Raw genomic sequence first — 27179 nt, forward strand, 5'->3', positions numbered from 1 at the left:
GGGGCACCCGCAGTGGGAAAAAAAGCATGTGCGACTCACCGTCTGACTAGCGCGATGCAGAAAAACATGCGTAGCCAATACCCCCGCCAAAAGAAGAGATACGTCCTTGATAGCTGTGAAGTTGTGATGGCGCGCGAAACAACAGGAAGCAGCAACACACGTCGGTCTCCACGAAAGCCACGTACAGCGATCTGCTGGGCCCGCTCACCTTTAACCCGTGCTGAGGGAAACGCACACGCGTGTCACGTCACTTACGCGCATGGGCCCTTTCCTCGTATTACACGCGGACATGCAGTTTTTCACGCGCGCTGAAATGCCCATACACGCCTGTGCGCGTCACGTCACAGGGGCGCTTGCGCTTCAGGGGCCTTCTGGCCAATGAAATTGCGTATGCGTGCAGACGCGCTTACGCGCTAAGGGCCTTTCCTCGAATTACACGCTGACGTGCCGAATTTTCACGTGCCAAATCACTCCGTATCAAGCTGGCCACGCGTAAGCACACGGAAGACCACGCTCCTGCCCAGATGGCCGAACTACTGCCCCCCAGAGCCCCGAGCACGCTCCCACCTGCCATCTGCTGCTGCCTGACTGCCTGCTGCCCACGTGTCCTGCCATTTGCTGCCTGCACATCAGCCAGGGGTGCTGTTGCTGTGACCACCCCTGCTGGAACCGAAGACTCCCGACTGGGATTCCATCGCTCCATAGCCCAGCCCCAGGACCCAGTTGCCCATCCACTCCTGCCTCTGGGGTTGTCATGTCGGGCACTGCAACATCTGGCACCAGTGACAACCCCCGGCCAGAGAGGCAGAGGGGCACCAGCTTCAGTGCCACCGAAGTAGGTGTCCTGGTTGTGAGAGAACGGATCTCAACGACCGGTGGGGGGTGTCTGTACTTCCGCTCCCTATATGGTGGAGGAGAGGCACAGGAGACCCCAGCCAAGATTCTCTATTCGGTAGCAATGGTCGAGCAATCAAGGCCTAGCTTCTCAGGAGGTGATGCAGGCTGGTTCTTAAGTACAGTGTATCCCCAAGCCCCCACAAAGGAATATCCACACTCTGTATTGTTTAGAACACAGTCTTTATATAATCAATAGTTAAGGTTATGTACATTCATCATGATAACTCACTTTGTACTCCGGCAAAATCTATAATGACAAATATTTACAATCCTAAAGTGGTACCACCCTAGATCTTATTGAAGTGCATGAACAATACTGTACAATGTCACACAGACCAGTAGAGTGAAACCAGCAATAGAGAGAGGAGAGAAAATAAGATGGTTCAGCAATAGACAGAATACTGACCCCTACCACTTGGCACAGTTCTGTGTGGAGATCCCCCCACCTGGGCAACCTGTAAGGAAAGATATAGCTCAAACCCAGTCCATATATTGCTCTGCAAGTCTTATTTTCCCCTATAATGTTTTTACCCCCCCAATGTACCTGGTGGAGTCGAGTTCCTCGAAAAGGCGTCGACAAGCGTCGAGGGACTCGCTGTTCGGCGACGGGGAATCGACGGCCCTTCTTGAATGCCTTCCCTTTCAAGCGGGAGGCACGGGGCGTCGAACGTCCGTCGACAAACGAGGTGGAACGATGTCGAAGAGGCGGCAGCTTCGTCCGAGCGGTGCTCGTCGGCGTCGGGGCGTCGGCGTCCTGCAAGGCGGAGGTGTGCGGGGCACCTCGATGACAATAGTTCTGGACCGCAAAGATTGTAGAGACGGGAGCCCAGCAAGGGCGTCGAGTCGTCCGAGTCTTTGAGGTCGTCGGGTGGCGGGAAACCCACCGGCAGGTTTCTCCTCGGCGCGTTGGTCGTCCTCGACTTTCTCCGGCAGGATAAGCGGTCGATGATGCGGTCGAGAGAGTCCTTCGATTGAATGTTCTTAGGCAATGGAGCGGACGGCTCCGATCGTCGGCGGCACGGCGTCAAGTGGTTCCCACGGCTGGGCAACACAACTTCGACGGGCCTCCAGCGGTTCCACAAACCTGCGAACCCTGGTCGACGGCAATGGACTTCGACGGCGTCGATGTCCGGGTGCTTCACTTCGATCTCCTCGGCGGTCCCGTCTCGGGTCGACAGCCTTTCGAGGATCTGTCTTCCAGGGCGCTTCGGCGAAGATGGAGCGGTGCTCGATGGTCCCTCGGAGCACGGGAAGAGGGCGCCTTACCACGTCCTCTCTCGGGTCAGCCCTCGACGAATTCGACAGCCTTCGGATCGGTCGAAGCAAATGCCACAGCAAGTCTTCTTCTTCCAGCTGGACGTCGAGGATCAGCAGTTCCAGTTACTCTTGAGTGGAGACTCAGCTTCTGAACGCTTCTGAACTGAACACTTTTCCAGTGGTGAGAGGTCCCCAGATATACTATCCTCACTCTCATCCACGCTGCTGGCACACACTCAGCAGCCAATCATACTGCAGGGCATTCATGCAGTCAGTCAGCCAATCAGGCACACAGTGCATTCAGGCCACACTCCTCCCTTCCAGACACTCACAACAAGGAATGTGGATTGGGACAAGTACCCAGCCATTCAACACTACACACTGCATTCAGGCCAGTTTCGGGCAGGGCTGTCTCAGTCTTTGTCTCACATGCCAGAAACCAGACAACCACAACAAGAAGTGTATATTGGTCACACACTCCATTCACCCAGGTCCCACCCACAGGAGGTACCCACAACATACAGACACTGGGAAGGCTCCAGCCAGTCTAGCTGGGCCTTCACCACAATACCATACATGGAACTTTCACCCAACAGCCAGTCAGGGGGAAGGGACAGAGTCAGGGCTTCCCAGGACTTTGGGAAAAACAAGACAACAGGCAATAGAAAGCAAGAGGCCACAGGGGCCATCTTGTTTTCTATCAGGAATCAACTGATCCCAATGGCAGGGCCTGGGTATCCCAAAATGGAGGACACCCAGAGCACCTGTCAAGTTCAGCATGGAGCTGCCACCAGCCCATACCCTGCTCTGTGGGCCACCCACAGGTGCCCAAAAACATACACTAGGGGCACAGGGTTGTACCCCCTACCCATGGGTGCCATAAGGGTATCCCATGGGTCTGTTCACCAAACCAAAAGAGAGCTGCACTGCCAGGAGTCCCAAATGGACTCCTGGGCAGAAAACATGACAGAACACACGATAAAAACAGTAATAGGACAAGGATTCAGAGGCCCTGTCCCTCAGATGCATTTCCAGCATCACAGTCGCCCCCCCCAGACTGAGGTGGAGAGTGTCTAATCTCGCCCCGGGATAGACACCCTCATCCAGACGGTCAACATACCTTCTGGAATGGCCATCTGCATTATCGTGACTCTTCCCTGGTCTGTGCTCTATGGTGAAGTCTAGCCCTTGCAGGCTAATGGACCACCTGAGCAATTTCGGGTTCTCACCCTTCATCTGCATAAGCCACTTCAGGGGCTTATGATCTGTTTGGACCTTGAAGGCAGACCCCGTAAGGTAGGGCCTAAAACGCCTAAGGCTCCAAACTATGCTAAAACACTCCTTTTCAACAGTAGCCCACCTGAGTTCTCTACCCTTGAGTTGTCTACTGATGAATATGATAGGGTGTTCTCTCCCTTTGTCATCTAACTGGGACAAGACAGCTCCAATTCCGGTGTCGCAGGCATCCGTCTGGACGATAAAGGGTCGGGTGTAGTCAGGCGCACTCAACACAGGTGCCCTACACAGACTTTCTTTCAAGCCATCAAAGGCCCTCTGACAGTCTTCAGTCCAATTAACCTTCCTAGGCTGTTTGGGTGAAGTTAGAGCTGTCAGGGGTGCAGTTATGGTTCCATAGTCTGCCATGAAATTGCGATAGTACCCAGTGAGGCCCAAAAAGGCTCTCACCTGGGTTTGAGTAGTGGGAGTCTCCCAGTTCTGTACATCCTGTACTTTACTGGAGAGAGGTTGGATTTGACCCCCTCCTACCTCATGACCAAGATAGGTAACTTTCCCCTGAGCTATCTGGCACTTGGTGGCCTTGATAGTGAGGTTAGCCCTTTTCAAGGCCTGCAACACCTTATCCAGATGTGTCAAATGCTCTTCCCAGGTGGAACTGTAGACGGCAATGTCGTCTAAGTAAGCCACAAAAAAGGCTTCCAGCCCACTGAGCGCATGGTTGACCAATCTCTGGAAGGTGGCAGGGGCATTCTTCAACCCAAAGGGCATGACCCTAAACTGGTAGAGTCCCTCAGGTGTGGAGAATGCCGTCTTTTCCTTGGCATGGTCCGTCAGAGCTATTTGCCAATAGCCTGAGGTAAGGTCAAAGGTGCTCACAAATTTGGCAGCACCTATAGTGTCCACAAGCTCATCAGCCCTGGGCAATGGGTGCGCGTCAGTTTTGGTGACGGCATTGACTCCTCGGTAGTCCACACAGAACCTCCAATCCTTGGTACCCACCTGGGAACTTGCCTTAGGGACAAGGACCACTGGACTGGACCAGGGACTGGTTGAGGGTTCAATAACACCCAGATCCAACATCTTGGCGACCTCAGCCTGGATGTGGTTTTTGACGGTATCTGACATCCGATAGCTCCTGCTTTTGACAGGCACACTGTCACCAGTGTCAATTTCGTGCTTACACCACGGTGTAAGGCCTGGTGTCAGTGAAAACATACTGGTGTCAGAGAGGCGTACTGTTGGAGCAAAGCCCTACAGGCCCTCTGTTGCTCTGTTGTCAAATCTGGAGAGAGATGTACTCCCTCCACTGAGCCATCCTGAGGGTTGCTATGCAGCAAATCAGGGAGGGGCTCACTCTCATCCTCTTCTTGCCCGGAAGCTAGCAAGAGACATGAGACCTCTGCTCGCCTGTGGAAAGGCTTGAGCCTGTTGACATGGAATACCTGAGGGGCTACCCCAGAGGCACCCATGTCAACCAGATAATTGACTTCGCCCATCTTGGAGATTATCCTGAAGGGTCCAGTCCATTTGTCGGCCAAAGCCCTAGGCTTTGTAGGCTCCATCACAAGGATTTCCTGTCCCGGAGTCCAATCCACTTGCGAGGCTTTAAGGTCATGCCAGTACTTATTCAATTCCTGGCTGGCCTTGAGATTTGCTGTTGCCTGACCCATCATCTGTGTCATCCTCCGCCTGAGGCCTAACACGTAGTCCCCCACTTGCTTGGCGGGACCTGGAGGGGTGGCTTCCCAGCCTTCTCGGATCAAGGCGAGGGGCCCCCTCACGGGATGTCCAAAGAGTAACTCAAAGGGGCTGAAACCAACACCCTCTTGAGGTACCTCTCTGTAAGCAAACAGCATGCATGGCAGGAGGAGATCCCATTTCCTCCTTAGGGGTTCTTCCAAAGCCCCTAGCATGCCCTTGAGAGTTTTATTAAATCTCTCCACCAGACCATTGGTCTGGGGGTGGTAAGAGGTGGAGAACTTGTAGGTTACCCCGCACTCTTTCCACATGGTTTTCATGTAACTCGACATGAAGTTGGATCCTCTGTCAGAGACAACTTCCTTGGGGAATCCAACACGGGTGAAAATGCCCAGGAGAGCCCTGGCAACCACCTTGGCCGTAACCGTCCGAAGGGGTATCGCCTCAGGGTACCTGGTGGCATGATCTACCAAGACCAGGATGAACCGATGTCCACCTGAAGTGGGAGGGTCAAGGGGACCGACGATGTCGATGCCCACCCTCTCAAATGGGGTGCCAACCACTGGCAACGGCTGCAGTGGGGCAATGACACTGCCTCCAGTCTTGCCAGACAGCTGACAAGTTGGGCAGGTCCTGCAGTGGGACTCCACTTCTACTCCCATCCGTGGCCAGTAGAAATGGGCAGAGAGCCTCTGCTTAGTCTTCTTGGTCCCAAGATGACCAGCCAAGGGCACCTCATGCACCAACTGCAGTAGGAAGGGCCTGTAAACCTGGGGTACCACCAACCTCTTGCGGGCACCAGGCTCAGGCTTAGTGGGCTCACTAACAAGGAGCTCACCCTCCCAATACATCCGGAAATTCCTAGGCACCTCTCCTTGTGCCTGGGCCAGGGCCTGTTTCCTCAGTCCCTCGAGAGAGTGGCACTCTCTCTGCCCCTTACAGAAGTCCGCCCGGGAGGGTCCCCCTTCAGCTAACAAGCATTGAAGGTCGGGATGATCCTCCGGGTTAAGAACCTCTCCCACAGGAGAGTCTTCTGCCTCTTCTCCCAAAGGAGTTGAGTTGGGGTTTTCCACTGGACCCAGCCCGTCCTGAGCATGGATCCCAATGGGTGCAGCAGGAAGAGAAGGTGCTCCCTCCACAGAGGTGGCCTTCTTGGTCTTCCGCCTTCTTGCCTTAGGCCTCGCCTTTGGCTCGGGTATCTGACCCACAGCCGGACCCGATGTCACCTGTGATCTAGTGACAGCAGCAGTCATGGGAAGACCATCCGAGATCAACCCCAACTCTACTAGATCATTCCCTAACAAAATGTTAGCAGGGACATTGTCCTGAACCAGGACAGGAAGCTTCGCTGTCTTGTCGCCAATCATGAGTGTGACTAAGGCTACAGGGGATAATTTGGGAGGCCCACCAGCTAACCTGGTGGTTTGCAGAGGAGCACCTTCATAGTCCTCTGGCCTGAGCAGGGTCCTGTCCACCACTGTCATGCTTGCCCCAGTGTCTCTCAAACCAGTAGAAGGCTGGCCATTCAAGAGGACACTTCTCAAAAATCTACGGGTGTTCTGTGGGATAGTCGCCAGTACTTCTGCGTACTGGTCCCAGGCCCCAAGGGACACTAAGGAAATCTCCACCGGAGCACCAAATGTGATACCGGCAGAGGAGGGGAGGACAGTGGCCTCCACCTCAGACACGGGGTAAGGGTAGGTCAGGCTGACAGCCTGTACTCCAAGTGCCTTACCTTTACACTTGGGGTCACCCCTTTTGTGATCCAGAGCCCCACAGTCCCAACAAGCGCCAGGAGTGCGGGGTACGGTACTGGAACCACTGGGAGCCTGCTTTGCAGCGGGTGGACCACTACTCTTATTCCCACCCCCAGATGACTTATCCCCACTAGATTTTTGGGTCTTAGGAGAGGAAGGTTTTGGTTTACCCGACTGTGACTGCTTGGGGGGCTCCTCAGCTTTCTGAGAGGCCCCCTTCTCTTTGTCCTTGTCCTTCCCACTGGAGTCCTTAGGGGACACCCGGTGGGAGACCCACTTGTCAGCCAACCTAGCCAGCTTAAAGGGGTCCAAAATATTCTGGTCAGCCACATACTGACGCAGCTCTGGTGAACAGGCTTCAGAGAAATGCTCAAAAAACAAGAGGTGGGACAATTCAACAAAAGTCTTAACCTTGTATCCATCGATCCACCCCATCATGTTCATGTGCGCAGCACTCACCCAGTCAACCCAAGACATATTCTCCTTTTTCTTAAAATCCCTGAACCTTCTAAGGTATTGGGTAGGTGTCTTGCCGAACTTGGCAATCAAAGCAGACTTCATACACTCGTACTGACCCCTTTCTTCCACACTCAGCTTCAGAATACAGTCATACCCGGTTTGAGGCACTCTGCTTAAAAAACACTTCGCCCAATCTCTTTTATCCACATCATGAATCTCACAAGCCATTTCAAACGCTTCAATCCATTGGAGGATATCCGAACCCTCCACAAATACACCAACCAAATCTTTCATAAACTTGGTGGCTGGGGACCTGACACTCTCATTGGATCTAGCTGAAGTCTCCACTCTAGCTTTCTCTAGCTGGATCCTCTGACATTCAGTGTCCTGGCTCTTGAGTTCAAGGTCCTTATTCTTGAGCTCCACTTGTTGAGCCAACTCCTCTTTCTTAAGCTCAGCATCTATTTCCAACTTGCGGTATTCAAAGGCCAATTTCATCCTTAATAACTCAAGCTCTAAGGAATTGCTGGAGTTTGGAATAGAGGCAGCAGGAATGGCGGCATTCCCAGAAACAGATTCAGCAGAAACCCCAGGGGCAGAGTCCTCATTGGTTGCATTCCCCCCTCATCAAGAGTTTCACTATCAGTCTGGTAGTCCACCAGGGCAGCTATCAGCTCAGCCCTAGACTTATCCACAAAGTCTAACTCCCTAGCTTCACAAGCACTCTGGAGAGCCTCCAAGCTCATCCGAGTTAATTTGCCATTCGCAATAGACTCCATTGTTTGTAATGCTGTTACCTTGTACACAACTAAACCTTAATTCAATAAAGGGCAAATATCCTTTGTAAGTGGCACGGTTATACACTGATTCTTAAAACCATAAGCATCCCACCGCTTGCCACCAGTGTGAGAGAACAGATCTCAACGACCGGTGGGGGGTGTCTGTTCTTCCGCTCCCTATATGGTGGAGGAGAGGCACAGTAGACCCCAGCCAAGATTCTCTATTCGGTAGCAATGGTCGAGCAATCAAGGCCTAGCTTCTCAGGAGGTGATGCAGGCTGGTTCTTAAGTACAGTGTATCCCCAAGCCCCCACAAAGGAATATCCACACTCTGTATTGTTTAGAACACAGTCTTTATATAATCAATAGTTAAGGTTATGTACATTCATCATGATAACTCACTTTGTACTCCGGCAAAATCTATAATGACAAATATTTACAATCCTAAAGTGGTACCACCCTAGATCTTATTGAAGTGCATGAACAATACTGTACAATGTCACACAGACCAGTAGAGTGAAACCAGCAATAGAGAGAGGAGAGAAAATAAGATGGTTCAGCAATAGACAGAATACTGACCCCTACCACTTGGCACAGTTCTGTGTGGAGATCCCCCCACCTGGGCAACCTGTAAGGAAAGATATAGCTCAAACCCAGTCCATATATTGCTCTGCAAGTCTTATTTTCCCCTATAATGTTTTTACCCCCCCAATGTACCTGGTGGAGTCGAGTTCCTCGAAAAGGCGTCGACAAGCGTCGAGGGACTCGCTGTTCGGCGACGGGGAATCGACGGCCCTTCTTGAATGCCTTCCCTTTCAAGCGGGAGGCACGGGGCGTCGAACGTCCGTCGACAAACGAGGTGGAACGATGTCGAAGAGGCGGCAGCTTCGTCTGAGCGGTGCTCGTCGGCGTCGGGGCGTCGGCGTCCTGCAAGGCGGAGGTGTGCGGGGCACCTCGATGACAATAGTTCTGGACCGCAAAGATTGTAGAGACGGGAGCCCAGCAAGGGCGTCGAGTCGTCCGAGTCTTTGAGGTCGTCGGGTGGCGGGAAACCCACCGGCAGGTTTCTCCTCGGCGCGTTGGTCGTCCTCGACTTTCTCCGGCAGGATAAGCGGTCGATGATGCGGTCGAGAGAGTCCTTCGATTGAATGTTCTTAGGCAATGGAGCGGACGGCTCCGATCGTCTGCGGCACGGCGTCAAGTGGTTCCCACGGCTGGGCAACACAACTTCGACGGGCCTCCAGCGGTTCCACAAACCTGCGAACCCTGGTCGACGGCAATGGACTTCGACGGCGTCGATGTCCGGGTGCTTCACTTCGATCTCCTCGGCGGTCCCGTCTCCGGTCGACAGCCTTTCGAGGATCTGTCTTCCAGGGCGCTTCGGCGAAGATGGAGCGGTGCTCGATGGTCCCTCGGAGCACGGGAAGAGGGCGCCTTACCAGGTCCTCTCTCGGGTCAGCCCTCGACGAATTCGACAGCCTTCGGATCGGTCGAAGCAAATGCCACAGCAAGTCTTCTTCTTCCAGCTGGACGTCGAGGATCAGCAGTTCCAGTTACTCTTGAGTGGAGACTCAGCTTCTGAACGCTTCTGAACTGAACACTTTTCCAGTGGTGAGAGGTCCCCAGATATACTATCCTCACTCTCATCCACGCTGCTGGCACACACTCAGCAGCCAATCATACTGCAGGGCATTCATGCAGTCAGTCAGCCAATCAGGCACACAGTGCATTCAGGCCACACTCCTCCCTTCCAGACACTCACAACAAGGAATGTGGATTGGGACAAGTACCCAGCCATTCAACACTACACACTGCATTCAGGCCAGTTTCGGGCAGGGCTGTCTCAGTCTTTGTCTCACATGCCAGAAACCAGACAACCACAACAAGAAGTGTATATTGGTCACACACTCCATTCACCCAGGTCCCACCCACAGGAGGTACCCACAACATACAGACACTGGGAAGGCTCCAGCCAGTCTAGCTGGGCCTTCACCACAATACCATACATGGAACTTCCACCCAACAGCCAGTCAGGGGGAAGGGACAGAGTCAGGGCTTCCCAGGACTTTGGGAAAAACAAGACAACAGGCAATAGAAAGCAAGAGGCCACAGGGGCCATCTTGTTTTCTATCAGGAATCAACTGATCCCAATGGCAGGGCCTGGGTATCCCAAAATGGAGGACACCCAGAGCACCTGTCAAGTTCAGCATGGAGCTGCCACCAGCCCATACCCTGCTCTGTGGGCCACCCACAGGTGCCCAAAAACATACACTAGGGGCACAGGGTTGTACCCCCTACCCATGGGTGCCATAAGGGTATCCCATGGGTCTGTTCACCAAACCAAAAGAGGGCTGCACTGCCAGGAGTCCCAAATGGACTCCTGGGCAGAAAACATGACAGAACACACGATAAAAACAGTAATAGGACAAGGAGTCAGAGGCCCTGTCCCTCAGATGCATTTCCAGCATCACACTGGTGGAGCAAGTCCTGGGGCAGTATGATGCCCTCTTCGGAAGTTCCCGCGCCGACAAGGAAGGACGGACTCGGATCTGGACTGACATTGTGACTGCCATCAACGTGGAGGGGGTGGCAGTCCGCGACTTCCAACATGTCAAGAAGCGCTGGGGGGACTTCAGGTCCAGGACCCTGAACAAGGCCCGGCGCCTCTTGAAGGCAGCGGATGCCAAGGGGCGCCGGGACCACTTGTCGGAAGATCAGATGAGGGTCCTGGAACGCATATCCCCAGCGCTCCACGTCCAGGTCCTTGAGAGGCAGACCCGTCTGGAGTCGAGCGGTAAGTGTACATGCATCCTGATTGTGAGCTGTGCATGTGGTGATGTTTCAGTAGTGTGCAGGTTGCACATCTGTTTGTATGGGGTCGAGAATGGGTGGGGGTGTACAGGGCCGTGGGGCTAACACATGCGAGGGCTGGAATGTCTGAGACATGGATGGTGCTTGTGTGTGTAGGCTTGCATGCCAAATGCAGTTGTGTGGGCACACATGTTTGGATGAATGTGTATGTATGTAGACATGTCCGTGATGTCACGCATGTATGTTGTTTTCAGCTGCATGTATCAGCACTGTGTACATGTGCATTTGTGTGTATTTGACAAGGGTGCAACAGTGATGCAACATGGATGCATGTGACAGCCGGATGTGGAAGCCTGATTGGCAAATGTGACATGGATGCCCATCTGTACACTGAGACACTTGGCAAAGGTGTACACATGCATGCAAGTGTGGTGGTGTGTGTACATGTGTGGTGCACTTCCTGTGTTGCATGTGATGTCTGGCTCAGCTTTGCCTGCTCATGCTGTTGTATGGGTATGGATGGTGCTGGCAGTTGTGATATGGCTGTGGTATGGCTCATGTGTGGGAGTTGAAATGACATGTGTGTTGGGGATTGTGATGGCATGTCTGAGGTTTGCCAATGCCACTCATGTACAACTGTCATGTGTGTATGTGTACATTGTACAGTGCCCTGATGCCTGTGTTTTATTTCTCCCTGTCTGCAGCGTCAACTGATGAAGAGGGCGGAGAAGGTGCTGTGGAGCACAGCGGCGGGGATCCCACCGCCAGCCAGAGACGCAAGGCCCGGCTCCCCTCCCATGTTGTCATCTCGTCGGGGAGTGAGGAGTCCGGTGCCGCGTCCCAGGCCGCAGCTGCCCGGGGGAGGTCCAAGAGGAGGAGGTTGGAGTTGGACTCCTCGGCAGCAGAAGGGGCAGCTGGGACCCCACAGGGCCCAACGGGGGAAGATGGCACGGAGTCATCGAGGTTGGTGGGGGGTTTGGTGGAGGAGGAGGCCGTGCAAGCAACAGAGACGGGGTCTGGAGGTGGGGATCCCACTGCTGCTAGTGGTGCAGTGCAGGACCAGGGTCAGGAGGCAGCACAGGCCGCCGCGGAGGTGCCTGTGTGCAATCCTGTCCCTGATCCTGTCCCTGCATCATCTTCCACCAGCAGGGATGCCTACGTCCAGATCCGTTTTCAGGCAGGGGATGAGCAAACGACAACTGGCCTTCCTCTGCCTGCGGACGTGGCTATCCGCGTCTGGGTTGAGCCTGTCCTGACTGGTGTGGTGTTGCGTCAACGGGCCATGCGAGGTGACCTGCAGTCTTTTCATGAGGAGACTGCACGTCATCTCGAATGGCTCGTTGACCACGTCAGCCTGCTGGGACAGGTCACCCAGGCCGGATTCCTCCGTTTGATGGGGCTTGCTACGACCCCCTCCTCAACTGAACCCCCAACGTACCAGTCGTCCTCCGTGCCATCTTCCCACCCATCAGTCACCTGGGTGCCCTGTGGAGCTGCCTCTGACGGTGTGGCCAGGCTGGTGGAGGAGGCATCCCTGCCACAGTCGGGAGTCAGACGTCCAGCAGGGGTGGCCACATCAACGACTGCACCCCAGCCGGCGGAGGATGTGCAGGCAGCAGGAGGCAGTACACGGGCAGAGGCACAGCAGCAGCAGCAATGTGGTGGGAGCCATGAAGGCTCGGGGCCTTCAACATCGGAGGGGCAGGCATCGTCCGGAGGGCAGGAGGACCCAGGACAGAGAGTGTCTTCCGTGTGGCAGCGGTTGGGCCACGCCATAGATGCGGAGCGGCAGCAGGCGGAGGAGGCACGGCTCACAATGGTCAGGGCGGAGAACTCCATGCGGAGGGCCCTGAGGCGGGCTGAGTGCCTCGAGGCAATCCGCAGGGGGTTGGAGGTGGACACGTCGACGGCCCTGCGGACCCTCGGGGCCATGGAGGAGGACCGCCTCCGGGACATTGAGCAGGAGTTCGATGATGCCCTGGCCCGGGACATCCAAAAGTGAGCCGTCAGACTATCCCGCTGCCCTTGTACATAGTTATGTAGGTAGTGTTAGGTTTCCTTTTTTTAAATTTATTTTGGACCTTTTGGACATTGGCCACATTTTTGTATATAGTTTATTTTATTAATTAGTGTAGTTAGATAGGTTTCATTTCTTTTGTTGGGATAATGGACCCTGGCTTGTTCGTCTGTACATAGTTCACTGTTGGATTTTATTTTTCTTTCACAATTTACCCCTGGAGCAATGGCTTTCAATTATTATTTCCCATTGGATTTTCTGTTGTGGACAGTGACTTTGGACACCATTACTTTGGATTATGATTTTTGGTTTTGCTTTTTTTCACGGACATGCTTCTTTTCATTTTTATACATTCCCATTTCTGTTTCTTTATTTTTGATTCTATTTATGTTTCCTTTAATACATATTTTTTTATCGAACTTCAATGTGTAGTATCATCTCATTGGTTTCATGCATATCATGATATGGGTTTTGAGATTCACTGACACCCTTTGGGTGTATGTGAGGGAAATGTGTTTGTTTCGAAACTTGAAATTGGTGTTCTGGCATGTAATTGCCAATTATGAGTGGGTGGATGCAATACTCGGGTGGGTGTTTTGCATTTGGAGGCTGACCATAGGGACCAGGGATCTAGATTGTGATGACATGTTCGCTGGGGAACATGAGTTGGGGCCTGCTGGCAGGTGCTCCACAGTGCTGGGGGGTGGGGGTGGTGGGGAACATGAGTTGGACATGGGTGGGGGCCTGCTGGCAGGTGCCCCACAGTGCTGGGGGGTGGGGGTGGTGGGGAACATGAGTTGGACATGGGTGGGGGCCTGCTGGCAGTTGCCCCACGGTGCTGGGGTTGGGGGTATTGGGGAACATGAGTTGGACATGGGTGGGGGCCTGCTGGCAGGTGCCCCACAGTGCTGGGGGGTGGGGGTGGTGGGGAACATGAGTTGGACATGGGTGGGGGCCTGCTGGCAGGTGCCCCACAGTGCTGGGGGGTGGGGGTGGTGGGAGACATGGGTGGGGGCATGGTGGAGGGTGCCCCTGCACTGCTGGGGGATGGGGGTGGTGGGAGACATGGGTGGGGGCCTGGTGGAGGATGCCCCTGCACTGCTGGGGTGTGGGGGTGGTGGGAGACATGGGTGGGGGCCTGGTGGAGGCTGCCCCTGCACTGCTGGGGGGTGGGGGTGGGGGGAGACATGGGTGGGGGCCTGGTGGAGGGTGCCCCTGCACTGCTGGGGGGTGGGGGTGGTGGGAGACATGGGTGGGGTCCTGGTGGAGGCTGCCCCTGCACTGCTGGGGGGTGTGGGTGGTGGGGACATGGGTGGGGGCCTGCTGGCAGGTGCCCCACAGTGCTGGGGGGTGGGGGTAGTGGGGAACATGAGTTGGACATGGGTGGGGGCCTGCTGGCAGGTGCCCCACAGTGCTGGGGGGTGGGGGTGGTGGGGAACATGAGTTGGACATGGGTGGGGGCCTGCTGGCAGGATCCCCACAGTGCCGGGTGGGTGGGGGTGGTGGGGAACATGAATTGAACATGGGTAGGGGCCTGCTGGCAGGTGCCCCACAGTACTGGGGGTTGGGGGTGGTGGGGAACATGAGTTGGACATGGGTGGGGGCCTGCTGGCAGGTGCCCCACAGTGCTGGGGGGTGGGGGTGGTGGGGAACATGAGTTGGACATGGGTGGGGGCCTGCTGGCAGGTGCCCCACAGTGCTGGGGGGTGGGGGTGGTGGGAGACATGGGTGGGGGCCTGGTGGAGGGTGCCCCTGCACTGCTGGGGGGTGGGGGTGGTGGGGACATGGGTGTGGGCCTGCTGGCAGGTGCCCCACAGTGCTGGGGGGTGGGGGTGGTAGGAGACATGGGTGGGGGCCTGGTGGAGGGTGCCCCTGGTGGCTGGGGGTGCAGGGGGACATGCGTTGGTGGGCAGTAGTGCAAGTTGACATGTGGGTTGGCTGGGGGCATGGCCATGGTGGATTGGGTGCCTGCAGGACATGTGCAGGGTAGGCCCATGTGGTGTGAGCCACCTGCAGGGGCCGTGGAGGGTGTAGAGGGAACACCTGGGAGGGCCCACACGTGCAATTCACGTGTGGTGCTCCCAGCGCACCCCTGTAATACACGTACACTGATGGAATCGCGTGTGGAACTTCAAGCACACCCCTGTGATACACGTACCCTACTGAAATCGCGTGTGGAACTTCCCGCGCACCCCTGGAATACACGTACCCTGATGAGTTTGCGTGTGTGACTTCCCACGCACCCCTGGAATACACGTACCCTGCTGATATCGCGTGTGAAACTTCCCGCGCACCCCGAAATACACATAGCCAGGACATTCACGTGTGGAACTTCCCGCGCACCCCTGATATGCACGTACCCTGCTGATATCGCGTGTGAAAATTCCCGCGCACCCCGAAATACACGTAGCCAGGACATTCGCGTGTGGAACTTCCCGCGCACCCCTGATATGCACGTACCCTGCTGATATCGCGTGTGAAACTTCCTGTGCACCCCGAAATACACGTAGCCAGGACATTCGCGTGTGGAACTTCCCACGCACCCCTGATATACACGTACCCTGCTGATATGCGTGTGAAACTTACCGCGCACCCCGAAATACACGTGGCCTGGACATTCGCGTGTGGAACTTCCCGCGCACCCCTGAAATACACGTACCCTGCTGATATCGCGTGTGAAACTTCCCGCGCACCCCGAAATACACGTGGCCTGGACATTCGCGTGTGGAACTTCCCGCGCACCCCTGGAGTACACGTACCCTGCGGCTGGTTTTGGTGGCTGGTATCCTTGAATACGCTGTGCGCTGAAATGGGTTTTGGCGCACGCGGCTGGCGCAGGGATTCGCACGCGCTCACTGTGCGCCAGCCGCGTGCGCCACTTGTGCGCTGAATTCTGTGAATTACCCTCTTTAATGCTAGTGTGTTTGAGTAACAGTTAGAACATTATGTTAGTTTTGTACTTACTTTTTTTTATGGAAAAAGTTGGTTTCTTCTAAGTCCTTGTTCATACTTCGGATGCTGCTGCTTTTCATAAGAGTGGTGTTCACTGAAAGTGTAAAAGAAAGATGTTAGTGCATATGTGTGTTTATAGCAGTTTTGTTAAAGTAGACATTATTTTGCACTATTCTTTTACCTATGTGCATCCTGTATATTTTATTTAGAATCTGTTAGTTGAATATGTTTTTCAAATGAGTCTAATAGTAAATATATAAAGCACTCTTGTGTTTTTTAATGTTATGTTAATGGTTTTTAAGGGATAGAAGAAATAATCATTTTCATTTTGTGCTATTGTTACAAGGTAAATGGCAGAGATTGTACATAAAAGCATTCACTGTATGCCTTTATGAATGTGTGGGTAATAAAGCAGAATAATTTGATATAGAGGCAGTGGTGTTGTTTGATCTGGGAGCCTTTCTAATGATATTGTCTGTGTGTGTGCTTGAATGAAGATGTATGTACTTATTGATTGATTTATTTATTTATAGAGCGCTTTACACCATCCTGGCTGTGTGTAATTTTATAACACAGTGGACAGTCTTTTTCATTATTATACTGTTATTTTTCACATCTTATAATATCTTATGATAGGTGTGTGTGTTAACAAAAAATTGGAGTGCTGAAAGCTTTGCAAGTGACACTTCATCATAGAAGATGGGAGAAATGACAGTAAGTTCATTTTACAGTTTATACAGGGTCAGTGGCATTTACTCTGTTCATATTTTTATTTATTTTGTTTTACATTTTTAAAGCGCTTACACAGACCGCGGGCGTCTAGGCGCTGATACAGCAATGGTTTGTTTTTTAGTTGCATAATTATTTTGTCTTAGTTGCGTATTTATAACACGCTTAAACACCCATAGGTTTCTTTTTTTTTTTATTTGTTGTGTTTAGTTCGTTTAATAAAATTTTACAACAATTTCTTTCATATACTTTCTTTACACAATTGTCAGGGATGGCACTCTATTAAGAGTGGCACAGGACACCCAAAAAGGGTTTGGGTGGCTGTGCCTAAATAAAGTGGACAGAGAAGCACACACACAGCTGAAAGGAAAGAGAACGAAGAGTAGGCAAGAGTAGCAAGGAAAAGGTACAGAATGAATTCCCTCTTGGGGTGTATGCAGATATAGGAAAAGAGTATTCCACGAACCTTAGGAAATACTCAAGCCTTCTGCACAGTTTGCTATAACAGAAGCCCACGCTGTTTGCTCATGGCTTGGAACAGCAGCTATGGGTGTCTGTAATGTAGAAACGAGACAAGGGAAGGGGCAGAGGTTGACTGATGGGAACCAACAGACAAGCTCTGTACAAAAGGGTCTACAAACAGGACAAGAGAAGATACTTACAGACAAATCCAGGAAAAGGAGGTTGATAGCAAACTAGCAGAAGGAAATGAAGGGAAAGTCGTGTAACAGGATAGGATAGCAGAGGACAGTAAGGAACAAGGTTGAGAGCTCAGAGGAGCAGGAAAGCAATGAGCAAGCCCACAGGAGCAGGGCTGTAAGGTAGAGAGCCCAGAGGAAAAGGGCTTAGGGCAGCAAAGTAAAGCAGGCTGCAAGGCAAGGAGCCCAGAGGACAAGAACTGTAGGCAGCCAGAGTGAGGCAGGCTGCAAGGCAAGGAGCCCAGAAGAGCAGGGCAGCAGGGAGTGAGCCCAGAGAAGCAGGGCCACTGACTGTAGAGGGCTGCAGAGGACTGTAGTAGGCTGCAAGGCAGGAAGCCCAGAGGACAAGGGCTGTAGGTAGAAGGCAGCGGAGCGTGATCGGCTGCAAGGCAGGGAGCCCAGAAGAGCAGGGCAGCAGGGAGTGAGCCCAGAGGAGCAGGGCCACTGACTGTAGAGGGCTGCAGAGGACTGTAGTAGGCTGCAAGGCAGGAAGCCCAGAGGACAAGGGCTGTAGGTAGAAGGCAGCGGAGCGTGATCGGCTGCAATGTAGAGAGCCCGGCAGGGATGTGGAGAGCCCGGCAGGGCAAGGGCGGAGGCTGGAAGGCAGCAGAGCGTGATCGGCTGCAATGTGGAGAGCCCGGCAGGGTAAGGGCGAAGGCTGGAAGGCAGCAGAGCGTGATCAGCTGCAAGGCAGGAGCCTGGAAGAGCAGGGCTGAGGCAGGGAGCCCAAAAGGCTAGGGCTGTAGGCAGCAGGATGAAGCAGACAGCAAGGCAGGAGCCTCGAAGAGCAGGGCTGAGGCAGGGAGCCCAAAAGGCTAGGGCTGTAGGCAGCATTATGAAGCAGACTGCAAGGCAGGAGCCCACCAGGGCACTGGAACAAAGAGCAGGTGAAATCAGGAAACAGCATACAAAGTTTGTAGCACAAAGCAAAAAGGTGCCGGAAGGACTCTCAATGCAAGAGACTGAGCTCTCGCAGGCAGCAGCCTTTATACTGCCCAGCCCAGCACAGAAGCAGGCTAATTGGTTGCACCTGGCTCAGCACACCTGCAGACAATCGGCCACCTCCCTCTCTGTTCCTGAGCTGGTGGAAGCAGAGCAAATCCCTAGGGCTTCTGGGGATTGTAGTTCTGATGAACAAAAATAGGAATAGCCAGGAATGAATGGTTATAGCCAAGTGCATTATGGTAAGTGAAGTTTTCTGGGAAAAATAAAAAGGCACCAAAGTCTTGCAAATGGGAAATAAAGTCCAAATAGTGAATAGCGGTTGATCCAGGAGTTTTCTGTAGATAAATGAATAACAATTTGTCCATATTGATTGCCAATGTATGCGCCCATGGCGAAGGCATGACAACAATGTTTTTCATTTGCCTTTTTCTTCTTACATCGTTTCTCAGCATTTCATGTCTATCATTTAAAATACAAAAGCAAGAATCTAAAAATCATATTTAAAATTCATAGATACAAATTACACTTAACATATTGGATCACAAAAATCAGGTTACATTAATATTATTTCATCTTGTAGGAAGTAATTTCACTTGGAACTCAAAATCTTTAAAGTAAACCACCATTTTTAGCTCTCAACCTCAAAACGTTCTTACAAAAATTATGACTATGTATTTCTTTGTTGTGTATCTATGAACTGTGGCTCAGCAACCTCTATTTTTATGTATCTTCATTCGTTTTACAACGGCCAGACATGTTTTGGATTGGTGTTTAAATTCTTCATATATATATACATGCATGCATATTTATTAAACATGTCTCTGACAGATAATGCCCTATATCTTTTTTGCCACGTTATTCATAGAACAACATTTAGGAGTCTGAGCTCACCAAAACGCTGTGCTCGACTAGTTTTTGTTGGAGTTCTGCGTTAATAATTGGCAAGAACCTTGTCAATGCCAGAATCAGTGTCACACTTGTGCCCCACATACACCGAATCCACAACCATTCTCTCCCATGTGTCATAATACTGACATTGTTTTCCCCAAATATGATATTACATTGTGTGTCAAAATACTTACAATAAATGGTGAGATGCTTTAATGTTTCTTTTGTAGCAGAATTTCTGCAATATCGACATCCACCAAGTTTCGCCCCTTCTGGCATTTTACTCCAATATTGTGTTTTTTCATAGGTGGGGAACTGGTTTAATTCAAAGGGTAAATATATGTCACGGTCCAATTTGCCCGGAAATTGTGTCAAATATCTCACTCTAGGAGTATACTTGGTGATGAACTTTGCAGTTTCCGAGTACAATTTAAGCGTAGGGAGAGTCTCAAGCGTGTTTAGCCAGTCATATTCGTATAGCTTTTTTTAACGTAAGCAGGGCCCAGCTGGAGATCATCAGTTGTTGCATCAATGTAGTTCAATAGACATAACATTTCCTCATGATATTTTTTTATGGATTTAGGAAGTTTTTCTTTAATCATAATAGCTATATTTTCATATAGGGAGTTTTGTGGCGGAGGGAGCATTATTGCAAAGTTGGTAAGGCGCCTCCTATAGAGACGGGCGGAGAGTGATATTAATCCGAGCTCATTTCGCAACACTGCGCTAGGAATGGAGTTGGCAAGCGTTTTTTTCCAGATCAGGGCCTGTGCCTGTTTTAGCTCTGGTCCAATCTTTAACAGACACATGTCCAAACCACATAACATTATTGCTTCTACTTTTAAAGTGTAATATTCAAATATTGAGGTCATGGAATACTCACAGTATCTATTGAATATGATTTTCATTTGTGCATATTAAGGTTTGATTGTGTCTTGTATCATGGATTTCCACATATTTTTGGATGCATTGTTAGATAAATTGCAACCCAAATATTTAACTGAGAGAGTACGTTCGAGTCGAGCATAATCCAATGACCATTTGTATATAACATGTTTTTTCCTCATATTGTTGAATACAATGATGTTGGATTTTGCTGCATTTGCCTTCAAGTTACGTGAATATGCATATGTTGCAAAAAGTTCTCGTTTGGTTTGCAGACCAAATGGGGTGAGGTCAAATAGTAGTATGTTGTCTGCAAACACCAACCACTGTATTCGCAGACCCCCAAGCTTTGCAGGATTAGTAGTTTTCTCCTGCAAATGTTGTCCATGTCACTCAGATAGGCGTTAAATAATGTTGATGCTAAATTACATCCTTGTCTGACGCCAATGTGAGTAGAGACTGCCTCGGTCAAATTGCCTTGTTTGTTGATCCGAATTTGTACCTGGGTGTTTTCATGGAGTAAGACCAACATGTGTAATAGCATGGGCTCAAAACCAGAATCTTCTAGTTTGGACCATAACAACAACCTTATAATAGTGTCAAAGGCGGACGTTAGATCCAGTGAGGCCATATATATCGGGCCACATTCACCGTTTTTAGAGTTAGTTCAAAGGTGTGCTTGAATTGTAGCATTCAATGGCGTACTCATTGCGCGGAGAAATCGCACTTGAAATCTCGATAGCATATTTTTACATTTCATGTGGAGTTCCAGTTCTTTCAGTATGAGAATAGAGAATAATTTCTCTGATGTATCTAATAGAGCAATAGCTCTATAGCTCGCAGAATCTTCACGGCTGCCTTTTTTCCATATGGGAACACTATAGCAGTGTTCCACGATATGGGTATTTTCTGAAATTTAAAGATGTTATCATATTTTATTTTACATATACGGGCCCAAAAACTAAGCTCTTGTTTCATTACACATGCAGGTATACGATCAGGTCCTGGGGCTTTTGGATGTTTCAGATTGTCTATCGCCCATTTGATGTCTTTTTCTGACCAGGGACAAGCTGAGGCAGTTTGTGTGTTTATATGGCGGGGTATTGTTTTGCAAAATCTGGAGGGAAGTTGGTATTTATTGTCTATGAAAGTGGTCCAGGTTAGCGCTGAGATAGGAGATTCCATCGCATCTGTTCTTTTATTCACCCCACTATTGATCATAGCCCATATCGACCTCCTATTATTTGTGCAGAGAAACAAAACCATACTTTGATTGTTTTTAATTTTGATGTCACATTTAATATTGCGGCACTTGTTGGCATATGTGTTGCAAATTTTCTTTTTCAACTTTAGCTATTCTTCCATGTTGGGGCAACATTTCTTTAGTTTACGTATGTGTCTGTTTTTTGCACATTTTAATTTGTGGATCTCGCTATCACATAGTGGGTGGAGATAGGAGACATGTCTGTTAACAGTCCCACCTAGTCATAGTAAAGTGGCTGCGATCATCTCAGTAAAATACTTCTCTGTGCTCAGAGTATCGCGTTGTTGCAAGATGGTAGTTCCTAGCGATGGTATAGCTACTGTGTTCATTTTATTTACTTTGTGACATACATAGGCATTCCATTTTATGGAGATGTTAGAGCGCTCATCTGCACATGTTCCAGCACAGGGTCCTTGGATAATACTGGTACATTCATCTTGATGTTTGTGTCAATAATGATATGATCCCCCAGTTGTACGTCCGCAGTATATATGGGTGATGTTAAATGTAGTACCGTCTATGAAGCAGCCAAATAATCAATTCTGGAGTTGATTTTGCCTCTCCGCCACGTGTACTGATGTGCTGTGATGTCAAACTCTATCAAATGTATATCCCAACTTTCTAGAAAATGTTTTCATCTTTCACCATTCTCCTGCGCTTGGAGTTGGTGAGAGGACAGAGCATGTCTAGAATTTTTGACTACATGCCCAATACAACATGCATTAAAATCACCTCCTATGATTATATAATTTGAAGAGTGGCGGGCGTGAGTATATCTCCTCCAGAGTTGAGTTTAGCTGATCCAACATGCGGTCCAAAGACATTTTTGATGGATTCCGATATATGTCAATTACATAAAATGGTAACCGTGATTCATCAAGAAGTGAGAGTTCGACTGCTAGGATGTTCTCTGTTCCCTGAATCATCTTGGAACTCATGTTTAAACTGTTATTGATGCAAATAGCCAACCCTCCAGAGGGGCGCCCTCCCCTACCAAGCTTGGCTTTAGTAGAGTACGTAGTAAAGCCATTTGTTACAAAATCTAGTGTGTTCATAGTTTCCTGTACCACGATTATAGATATTTGGGCATGTGCAGGAAAATTATGTTGCCAAGTATTAAAGTTTTTAAATCCACAAGAGTTCCAAGATAAAATGGATAATTCATAGTTACTATGAGGGGTGCAGTGATGGTTTTACTTCATTTAGCGTTTTTGCTAGCGGAATCAACCATGACCAATCCTTGATTGTTGCAGTTAGATTGGCACGTTGGGAAAGAGCAGATATCTGCGTATCCCTGAGAGCTTAATTGCTGTCAGGTAGTTTTTCATTAGAGGAATATTTAGAAGGTTGGAATTGTAAAAAATGTGTGGCTGCTTCATGTGATTCAAATTGAAAAAGTCTGAATCCCAATAGCTCAAAATCCATACAATGTTCACGCAGTAAATTCGTGATTATTAAGGAATGGGTCTTTGTTAGGGAGAATTCTCTGTTTAGGCTGAATTTCCTAACATAGTGAGTCCCCCAACAGCTTTGCTGGATTTCGGGAGTTTGTTTTTTTCCATCCTGCCAAGAGTTAGACTCTTTTCCTCCCACTCTTGGACATGAATGTGTGTAATTCCTTTGAATGTCAATGTGTTCTATGGGCTACGGGGTCTTTTACTCCATAGGGTCTCATATGTTTTTCAATGCGTGTTACACCGCACCCTCCGTGCCGTAACACTGGGGCGTCCTAGCAGACCTCCACCATAGACTCCATACCCGGGGACTGACTACTGTCTCCCCGGGCATGTAAAGTCACCATTGGCTTTACTAGACCTAAATTTACTAACAGAACTAGTACAAACCATTTTATTGTGGACGTACTAGTAGGGGTAATTCGATTACTCCTGGATCTGTTACTCAAGGGGGCACTGTCCCGTCCCCCCTCGTCGAGTTTTGGCTGGTGGCAGTGGAAACTACTTGTTATGTTCGACCCCGAACATAACCCTATGGGATTCGTCCCATTGTTGGAGATTGATACTTTTTCTCGTTAATCTCTAACGTACCACCGATCTACTTATCTTAAATAAGTTTATCGGATGGTATTTTCTGCCAGAACTCGGTTTGTAAAATGACCTCTGTGTTCGTCTCTGTGACTCCTAATCCAAAGGTCGAGCCCTTTGTCCACTTTTGGCAGGCTCTATACAGAGACCCTCCAAAGTGGTGCTATTCTGTCTGGGTTACCACAGAGGTGGGGGAGGGGGTTTAGGCACCCTGGACCGAGTTGCCTTGCCAACTCCGGTCGCACTCTGGAGTGATTGGCCCAAGTGGTGAGCCTTCCCGCTCACCACTTAGCATGTGTTGATTGACAGCTAGGCTGAATGAATAGGGGTTTTCTGCACAAAAAACATGGCTTTTGGGACTGGATATTCAGAAGTCGCCACAGGACCTAAGAATCCGACGAGGGTAACGCTGAGCTGAGCTGCACGACGACACCTCCGGTGGAGCACTGCGGAACTGACTCACCACTTCCCGACGACAGAGGAAATCTCCCTTCCGGAGAGTCTCTTCCCCTGACTGGTGGGAACAACCAGTCCCCTTTGCTTTTTATCCGCCTCAGGACGCAGTGCTCGAATTGCCCGTGCAGAGCACCCCGGCAATCGGATAGCCACTACCCCTGTACCACGACCAAAAGGTGGTGCCTTGTGACGGAGCACTCCGCGGCTGGTCTCTTCCCTGGTGGTGCACCGGACTTCACTTTTCTTCGACGACAAGATAATCTCTACTCTTGGCAAAGACCCGACGTGCATCCACCACCAGGAACTACTGCCCCCACCGGAGCTGTCCTCCACAACAAGGTACCGTGTCTGCCTGGCTTCCCTTTCGATCGGTTCGAGTGAGGTGTCTTAATCCTCTCCGTTCCGTTGGGTCGCCTCCAAGCTTTTCTCATTTATTGTTCTGAACTGGTTCAATCTGCCGATAACAATTTGCTACAAAGACTGGAATGCATCTCCACTAGAGACTTTTTGGGACATTGCGCCTTGCCTCTCTCCGAGTGGGCCTGGCCTCTGAACTTTACAATCTATTGTGATTCTTGCCTTCCTGCCTTGCATTTTACCCGCGAAGGATTGAACTGTGTTGATTTCATAACCTGCCTATCTTTTTCTCTCCCGTCCTAACTAATATTAGAGTGTCATCTAGGTTGAGGTATACACCTCTGTCTGAAAATAAGTGGTACCGGTAGAACATAGACTTGTCGAAATATTGCTAGGGGGATTGATCGTTCCTTCTTCATTGAGTAATTGTGTTTGATTTGTTTGCCGTGAATTTGCCATAGTGTTTTTCATAGATGTTTCGTTATAAATAAATACCTTAATATCTTTACACTAAGCCTCGTTGCGTGTTTGCTTGTCTTGCTGGGAAGAATTGCCCTATTTTGTATACTCCCCATACTGCTCAACTCTTCTTGAGGGAAGTCTGACTGCTCAGCCACAGCTACCAAGTGAATCTGTGTGGTACAGACTGCCACCAAGTTGGTTCACCGCCAAACGCCTGTAGTCCTAAATCTTTTGCAGTGGTCCCAGAGGGAACTGCACAGGTTTCCGCCTAACACTGGTGTACAGCGGTTGGATTTGTATCGAGTATACAGTTTAGAGTGCTTTTCGACACTGTAGGATAACTAACCACAACACTTTGCACAAAAAGCAACTTTCAAAAAACATGTCTACGATGGAAACTTACAGTCAAGAGTCCTTGTCAGGTGAAAATAATGAGAGTCTGTGAGCTCTCTGTAGGCAAGAGAATCTTCCTGTAAGAGGCAAGAAGTTAGAACTAATCGAGAGATTGCTGGCGAACCAAAGTCTGGGTACTGGTTCAGAGGAACCAATCTCTCCAGCGAATGTAGATAACAGTAATGGTGTTGATCTGAATCGTAATTCTGATGATAGCGATGAAGAGGCTGACGAGGACGGAGAGGCTAACAAAACTGTTTCCCCTGCTCCTCTACCTGCCTTACCAGCTGTGCCTACGGGGCCCATACCAGGTCCCACAAGTAACCCTGCTTATTTTGAACTTGAAAAAATGAAGCTCTAGAATACAAACAGTTCTTGGCTCAATCTGAACGAAACCAAGAGCTCGAGTTCAGACGGATGAATGCCCAGGCTGAGCAGAAGCAAGCTGAGTTAAGACTCAGGGAAATAGAACTTAATCACGAGTTAGAGATGAAAAAGTTGTCTATGGAAAATGCTTCTCTCTCCTCTGGTTCCTCTAGGAGCTCCAGTCCCAAAAGACCCCGGATGCCGAAGGAATGAGTGGGTATGTATGAACCGAGATTGGATGTGTTGGATTGGTTGAAACTGTTTGAATACAATCATGGGCTCCAGGACATCACCGGGAATCCTTTGCTTCCCTGGTTGTTCTCTAGGCTCCCTCCTGTTGAAACTGATGTGGTAATGGAGTTGGGGGAGGCGGATAAGACGGATTACGAAAGTGTGAAACTAGCTTTAATAGCTAGATTCGGGAAGACCCCTTCCCAGTATCTTAAGAGGTTTAGAACCATCAAAAAGCATGATGGTACCCCTTGGGCTACCTGGGTGAGTGAAGGGTTGAAAAACTTAGAGGGATGGATTAAGGGTTACAAAGTGAACACTTATGAGGGTATGAGGAATCTTTTTATGTTGGAGTCTATTTATGATGCCTGTTCTCCTGAGCTCAGACAGCACTTGGCTGATTCGAAGGAATTGGATTCCAGGGAGCTAGCTAAGGCTGCTGACTTGTGGGTTGCCAACAGGGCTACTCATAAGGATTCTGGGGCAACTCAGAAAAAGGATGAGGGAAAACAGCCTAAAAAAGACTCAAAAGAGAATTCTAATAAATCACATTCCAAAGAGGGCCCCAAACAAAACCAGAAGGGTAAGCCACTGGGAAAATCACAGCAGAATAGTGTGTCTTCTGGTGCCAAACCGGAAGGAGGTCAGAACAAGCCGCCATTCCAGAAAGCATTCGGTAAATGCTTTGTTTGTGGCTCGACTGATCACGTGAAAGGAGATCCCAGATGTAAGGGTAAACCTTCAGGGGTCCAGCTTGTCTCCTTAGCCTTCGCTCCAGAGGAGGAAGTCCAAATGGCAAGTGGAAACTTTCTACTGCTAGCTGACGAACCCATTGGAGTCTCAGCCAGCGTTTCTTTAGTATCTCTGGGGTTGTGGGAACAACAGAATTTAGATGTCTATAATTCTATCCCCGATAATACTAAAGAGTATTATAAGGACAGTGTCCAGGTGAATGGTCAGGAGACTCCTGCCATTAGGGACACTGGGGCCAGCATAACTGTGGTGGATAAATCATTTTTTCAGGCTGAGGATGTTGCTAAGGCACCCAAACGCCTCACCAAGTTAGCTGGAGGGCCTGTGCAGAGGCTTCCCCAATTACCAGTTCTCATCCAGTGTAATGACATGACTGTGAAGATACCTGTCAGCATACAGAGTGAGGTACCAGGACGCGTACTGTTGGGTAACGATTTGAAAACTCTCGGAGTTGTAGCGCATACTCTCAGACCTCCTAGTAAACGGTTACAGGAGCTAACCAGACCTGCAAGAGAGAGGACCATGCGCGGTACTCTCCAGGAGATGATGAAGAAAGAAATCACTCCTGCTCCACTGGAATTGTCGGCCGCTGTCTCCAAGAAATCAGAAGCGAAAGGGAAACCTAAGACTTCTATCGCGAAACCAGCAGCCAGCACTCCAGTGCAGCCAACACGGACTTCCCCGCGGTTGTCCAAAGTTACACCCGTAACTCCACCTCCAGCCGAGGCGGAGAGGGAGGTACAACCCTGTGTGGTAGAATTAGACTCTGAGGAAGAGCTAATGGAAGGCCAGGAACTCATTGGAGATCTGGATCCTGTTGACCATCCTGAGCTGCAGTCTTTAC

Source organism: Ambystoma mexicanum, chromosome 5q, assembly GCF_040938575.1.
Source record: "Ambystoma mexicanum isolate Mex_15411 chromosome 5q, UKY_AmexF1_1, whole genome shotgun sequence".
In the NCBI taxonomy this organism is placed as follows: Eukaryota; Metazoa; Chordata; class Amphibia; order Caudata; family Ambystomatidae; genus Ambystoma; species Ambystoma mexicanum.